Below are 7,505 nucleotides of genomic sequence, written 5' to 3' on the forward strand. Positions count from 1 at the left end.
GGGGGGGGGGTGGGGGGTTGTATTTTCTGTCATGCTGAGATCTCTCTCTAGATTCTGCATACCCCATTGGTACAACAACCACTTATCTCTTTCTTTCAACTCTCTTCTCTCTCTCTCTCTCTTTTCTTTGCTTTCCTATGCTCTTTTTTCCCCTTTTACTTTCTTGGTTAAGATTTTGTTTGATTGCCAAGAAAAATCCCAAGATCTTTGTTCCCATTCGGTCATCATGATGATGGAAAAGAGTTGATTTTGGGTGTTAGTTGGATTTGAATCAATTAACTAAAGACCTTTCTGATATTAATTAGAAGCGTACTTAACTAATCAACTCTTTTCCCATGGTTCTTCTCCCTCTTTTCTAATTTGTAATTAGTGCACTATTGCTTAATTACTTGCAATTTGGGCTTGGAAGGTTGGCTTTTCTTTATAAACTTAGGTCGGATAATTTCATTTTAACTAATATAACGCATACCCTTTACCTGTCTTCTATTAATTTCTCTCTCTAACTATTAGGAAATGATAGATGTGGCCCATTTTAGGAGCCATTCTACATTACCAAGTGCCACCATATCATCTTTATTTTCCTTTAATTCACACCGACCTTTGTTTGCCAAAGACATTGATATTTGTTCTTTGTTTTTATTAGTAGGCCTAACAACTAGGTGTTTATTTTGTTTCTAGCATCTTCTAACATAAATCCATCAATATTAACTTGTTGGGGTCAAATAGCATTGACTTTTTTTAGACCATTTCATTTCAATATTATGAAGTCTTGTTTAGGTTGAGAATATTTAATCCTAAATTATGGTTTACTATATATATCATATTTGACAATTTATTATAAGCAAATATGTTGTATGATTGGAGATATTTTGTCTTCCATACCCGTTTATCATAGTTATAATATTTGACTATTTATTGTAGATAAATATCTTGTATGGTATATATCATATTTGTCATTTTATTATAGGTAAAATATATTGATTGCTGTTTTTTTTTTTTTTTTTGTAATTTATTTAACTTCATAAATGATTATAAATAGAGAATTTCACTATCCAAGTATCGTGATTTTAGCAAATATTCTCAATTTAAAGCATATATTAATCAAGCATATAATAACCATTAGGTAGGGTGATTTTCTTCTATAAGATTTACTTATTTTCTTTTTCTTTGCTCAATTCAAAAACAAATTTGCTATGAAAACTCTTAAGATTGTCCAATACAAAACTAGCTTATTAAACTCTCAGCCTTTAATAGGTAATAACTTCACAGGTGTGAAATTAAAACCATCAATTTTATTTCTTTAAACTCATAAATTTGTCAGAAAAAAAAAAAAATTCATAAACCAATGACTTCTGGAACAAAATCCACACCATATCTCTGAAGTTGACTTTAAGACAACCCTTTTGGTGAAAATTCTAGAAGGGGTTTCTTAAATGGGCATGCCAAATCTTGATGAAAAAGATATATATATATATATATAGATTAACCTACAAGTCCGTTGCCCTTGACCCATTATTGGAGTTGTGGCTTAAACCACAAGCAATACAGTCCCCGTTAAATTCTCAAACAAAAATAATTGAAACCATTGACAAAAGTGCTTACCTCAATCAATGACAACTACTATTTGTGGCTCAATTGGTCCTCCAATTTTTCAACCCCCAATCTTACAAAAACCTCATAATAACTCAACTAATTCTCACATTTTCAATCATTTTCCTAATAAATATATTATCATATTTTCTTTTTCTTTCAATTTTAAATAACATAAAACAAAAAAACAAAAAAAAAAGCCGTGTTTTGGACAGGCAAATTCACGTACACCCAACATAATTATTAGAATTTTGAGCACCGGAAAGGCAAAAGAAAAAAAAAAAGGACGGTTTTTTAGAATGATGTGTAGAGTTTATAATTATAATAATAATTATTATTATTTGTATATATATATTTATAAATATAAATTCTTCTACAGGGACAAAGCGTGGGAGGATCTCCGACGGTAACATAGACGGAGACATGAAATAAATAAAGGTAATTTTGGGTGTGGGGAGTGGGGTCCACTCCACCTCACCTTGCTCTATGTTGCAATTCCTTCACGATTTTGGTTTTTTCCTTTTTATCTATGAAAAATCTCTTGTGGGTCCGCTTTTCAAGATCTTTGGTGGGCCCTGCAATTTCCTTCTTCTTTTTTTTTTTTTTTTTTTCCTTTCTTTTTCCTTTTTTCGAATTGGCTGAAAAATAATAGTGATAAAAATTAAATTTTAAAAACTATCCTAATTTATTTTTTAAAAAATAAATTAAACTTATTATTTAGATTTATGAATTTTAAAAATTAAAATATAAAATGAGTAAATTTTATTTGTTTTTTGGTTTAAAAAAATATATCTTTCATTTGCGGAAGCTTATTCTCCGCCTCATATGGCGATTGTCTGTAAAATGTAAATAGACTTTTATATTTTATATTTAAGAGGAAAAAAGTTTTTTTGTTTGATTATGATTTTGTAAAAAGAAAAAGAAAATATAAATATGTATATATATTATTCTCACGCTCCCAATTGTGGGTTCCTCGTTCTTGTCTGCCACGTGTTACTGTTCCCATGTGTTGTTACTCAATCATACGTCTGTCAGCCAGTAATTAGCTATCTGACGTGGATCGATCTCAATACCTCATGACTGGATCTTATCATCCTCTTCCCTTCTCATTATTCTATTCCGTACAGCAACCTTCCTGTCTTGCTTTTCCAACAATAACAAATAAATAAATAAATAATTCTATCATAATAATAATAGAGAAAATTAATTTATATTAAACACCAGATTAATCTAACAAATTTAGTCATTAATCTTTCAAGTCTTTCTCTAAAACTACTTCCTATTTAATAATTTATCATTAATATATTTAACTTTTAAACTAACTAATGTAATAGGCATAAACTCGTATTTTGTACTTAACAAATTTAAAAAAATTTAAATTATTATTCACATTTTATACAACTTATAGACCTAAGCTTGAAATTACGTTAGTTTGTGTCAATTGAACTATACTCGTGTTTGTGTTAGCATCATTGAAATAAATATGAGTATCAATAAAGGAGTAAGAGATAATATTATTATTATTTTATTAAATAAGTTGTATACTTGAATTGACCTTACACTAATAACTTGTGCATGTGATACTAGGCGTATAAAGTAAATATTCCATAAATATGAATAAAATAAATAAATATAACGACAACCCACATTTTATATAAAAAAGAAAATAATTAAATTCATTTTGGAACGTCATAGTCAAAATAGGAGAAATTTTATGTTGCCATCAAACCATATACTAAATTACACGAGCAAATCCAAGTAGGTGATCGCAAAATATTTAAAATCAAAATAAATGTGTATTAATAAGGTTGGTTACTTTTAATTTTTTAATTTTTTAATTTTTTAATTTGACTGTTAAAGGAAAAAGAAAGGTGGGGCCCATTCGTACACAAAATCAAGATCTTATTGACTAATCTTTTCTTAATAAGGTCATCCAAGAATCATATTCATACTTCATCTACTTCCTGGGGCCCACCTTAATTGTTCACATTTTATTGGTCAACTCTATTCTTCAAGATCACTACGACGTCGTTTTCCCCTCAAGTGATTCCTTAGCGTTGTGCTTACCCTAATTTGGTGAAAGCATGGATTGCCTCAAATCATTTTAGCTCAATGTACGAGTTTACCTTATTTTTTAAAATTATGCCAAAAATTCTATTTTTATTCGGTATTCTTCATTTATTACCTATGCTTTTAAATATCGACCCAAATTTTAAAAAAGGAAAATATATTTTTTAAAACAATTATTTTCATTTAAATTTTGTCTAAAATTTCAAATATTTTGTTTATAGAAATGATAGAAAATAAATACAATTTCCAAAAAGTTCAAATCTAAAAACTAAATAATCATTCAACCAGCCTTTATCCCAAGATGTATTTAGTTTTCAAAATTTTTAATTAAAATATAAAATTTATCCATTTATATGTTAAAGGATATTTGTAGTTTACCAGATATATATATATCATATTTAATATTTTATTATAGACAAATATCTAAATATTTGCTTGCTTACCACATGTATCCTTCATTTATTGCTCTTTCAATGTTCGGTAATTTATTTGATTATAAATAAATGACTTTTACATCATTTAGGTGTGATAGTTTAAGCAAACATTCTCATGGTATCAGAGCCTTTTCGGTTTAGCAACCCCAATCTTTTCTCTTCAATGACTTATGGATCTATTGTTCTCCCCCACCACCACTGTAGGCTTTGCATTGACACTGTATGGGCAATCTCCATGGTTGCGGTAGGCAAAGCTAATTGATTACTCTTCAACTTCACTCTTTTGACCTCCAAATCACACTTCGCTATAGCTTGCATATACCAATTAATTAGGGTTTAGCAAACATTCTCATATATTAAGAAACATGAGATATACAATCAAATAAAAATACTATAATAAATCGATAATTCACCTCATATATACCTATCACTCGACGAATCAAGAGTATTTATCCTTAAAACTTACCGTTATAGAGAAGTGAAGGAGAAGGAAGAATTTAAAATATTTAAAAATTTAAAAAGAAAAAGAAACCCTAATTAGCTTGCTTAAAGCATGGGGAAAAGGGGTTTGACAAAATGGGAAAGCCGAAGTGTGAAAGCCGTGCAAGGAGACGACCGACTTTAAATCAAATCCATATTAATTCTTTTACGCTTTAAAAATAATAATAATAAATATATATATATATAAATAAATATATATATATATATATAAGAGGCATGATGATCACACAAGATTTGATCGGTTGACAAACATTAAACAGAATCCATCACTTTGTCTTCTCTTCTCTATGATGAATCTTAATCTTGTGGGGTCCACTTTTTTTCCACGTTTGGTAGCCCACAGATAAGACTTTTCCATAATTAAGGTTACTTTTTTATTTTTTTTTTAATACTTTTATTTGAGTCTCGATTTCGTTTGAATTTTATGTTTGTTCCGTGTATTAATTGTAATAGCTCTAGCTCACCGTTAATAGATATTGTCCATTTTTGTTCATTACGTATCGTCGTCATACTCATAGTTTTTAAAGTACGTTTGTCAGTGAGAGGTTTTCATATGTTTATAAGAAATGTTTCGTTCTTCTCTCCAACTAATGTGGGATCTCACAATCCACCCTCCCTTTCGACTCTTAGTTATTAAAGTACGTTTATCAAGGAGAGCTTTTCACACGTTTATAAGAAATGTTTCGTTATTCTCTCCAACCGATGTGGGATCTCACAATCTACCCTCCCCCCTTAAAAGCCTAACGTTCTCTCTAGCACACCGTCTCGTGTATGGCTTTGATACCATTTTGTGATAGCCCAAGTCCACTGCTAATATATATTGTCTGCTTTGGCCTACTATAAACTCATCGGTTAAGGAGGGGTTTCCACACACTTATAAGTAATGTTTTGTTCTCCTCTCCAACTGATGTGGGATCTCACTTACTAGGTTAGACATTGTCTCTTTAAATTAAGACTGAGCTGAAAATGGTCGTTAACTTGAACCTAGGTTAACAGTTGGAGACTCCACCTTCTGTTAAGGTCACTTGAGATATAATTTTAGTTCATATGGATTGCTAAAGCACGTGTCAACTTGAACTTACTTCAATTCGTTAGACATATGCTCTCGATCGAGAAGTTAAAGTTTTGAAACTCTACCCCTTTCATATTTGAGAGACCATTTTAGTTCACTCGGTTTGCTATGTTAGAGTCCTATTTAATTTGGATTTCATTTTTAATATAGATCGAAAAATAATAATAATAATAATAATAACGTTAAATGAGACGCTATAGTGATCTTTCTAACTAGACGTTGATAAAAGTCAACAAAATCTACTTAGTTTAACCATTACTAAACAAACATAATTATCGTTAAATATTTATTAAGGACATGCTTACCCAATTAATTTTAAAATGATTGTATCATACTAAAATAATCTTAAATCATAAAATTCAAATCCACCTAATCCAAAAATTAATGGAATGAAATTTGTCATTTAACATTTAATATATTATTTATATAATATAAAATTTAATTTATTGTCCCCACAAGTGTTATCATTCTTTTACGCATCAATTTGTCGTGAAGCCATTAATTTCTCATTCCTTTCTTAATCATTTGAGGACCACAATTTCTTTAGTAGCGCAACTAATCCGACAAATCTAGTTCCCTTCCCTTTTCTTTCGGAGTCTTAATCATTTTTTACAATGTCTTTTAAGTTTAGAGCATGACTCTGATACTATGTTAGATGAACATAACTCTCTACAATAGTATGATATTGTCCACTTTAAACATAAGCTCTGGTGGCTTTGCTTTGAGCTTTCCCAAAAGATCTCATATTAATGAACATAGTATTCCTTGATTACAAATCCACAATCATTCTCTAAATTAGCCGAGGTAGAACTTTCATCCAACATTATGAAAAATTACGATAACATTGAAATGGGTTAATATATCTCGTCTCATTTAAATTTTAATATAACGACTCAAGTTTGAGAGTTAGTTATAGTTAGAGATCAAATTAGCAATCCTAAGTCATCTCTCTCCAAATTTATTAATAAAAATAATGAATAAATTTATTTGATATTATATTGCAAATATTTTTATATCTTATACGCAAAGTAACTAAATAAATATATTTTTTTCCATTGTTAAATAAATATTTATAGATGATTATTTATAAGTTTATTTTAACTTTTGGGCCTAATAGCCCAACTAATGTCATTATAGATCGGGCCGAAGCTGATTGAATAGATACCTGGCCCAGTTTGTTTGTATAGCCCATTTATTTAAAAAACGAAATTCAGCCATAATTGATTTTCTTTTTAATTTATTATTATTATTATTATTATTATTTGTTTGTTCCAACACTACCTTCAAATCTCTTTTACTCGACCATATATAGCAATCTATTCGATTTTAACATCACGGTCTAATAAAAAACATAGAAAACATAAATATTTTTAATATCAATTTAAATAAATATGACTCAACGATAACAAATATATATGTATTTTTTAAAATTAAAGATTCAAATTTTCGTGCTCTACGTGTATTAAATATAATTAAAAACTATGAAAGTAATTATATTTTAAATAGTTAGAGATTAAATAAAAAACCCACAGTTAGAAAATGCATGTATAATTTTTCAACGCAGTAAAAGTCACCGGTTGGCCGAATTTGAATTTGTCCAAGTTCGTTCTTCTTTTTTTTTTTTTTTTTTTTTTTTTTTTNTAAAAAAATTGCCACCTCCTTCACGGAAGCGTTTCTTGAATCCTGATTGGTTGTTCAGCGCGCCTTACCAAATACTCAATCCGATAAGGTCTCTACTTCACCTCCGTCATTCTCTTTCTCTCTCTCAATCCGAATCCTTCCGCTTCACGGTGAGAGTTCTTCTCCTATTCACTTTACTTTTTTTTTTTTTTTTTTTT

General features: G+C 29.2%; 1 protein-coding gene across 1 annotated transcript in view; it reads left to right on the forward strand.

The window, feature by feature from the left end:
* The first annotated feature begins 7,314 nt into the window (after positions 1-7,314).
* The window catches only part of LOC111487051 (delta-aminolevulinic acid dehydratase, chloroplastic), a 6,024-nt gene continuing 5,833 nt past the window's right edge, over positions 7,315-7,505 (forward strand). Inside the window, exon 1 of the mRNA XM_023134271.1 lies at positions 7,315-7,454. The gene's annotated coding sequence lies outside the window, so the exon portion shown is untranslated. The remainder of the gene's footprint in view (positions 7,455-7,505) is intronic.

This window comes from Cucurbita maxima, unplaced genomic scaffold (genome assembly GCF_002738345.1).
Source record: "Cucurbita maxima cultivar Rimu unplaced genomic scaffold, Cmax_1.0 Cma_Scf00012, whole genome shotgun sequence".
In the NCBI taxonomy this organism is placed as follows: domain Eukaryota; kingdom Viridiplantae; phylum Streptophyta; class Magnoliopsida; order Cucurbitales; family Cucurbitaceae; genus Cucurbita; species Cucurbita maxima.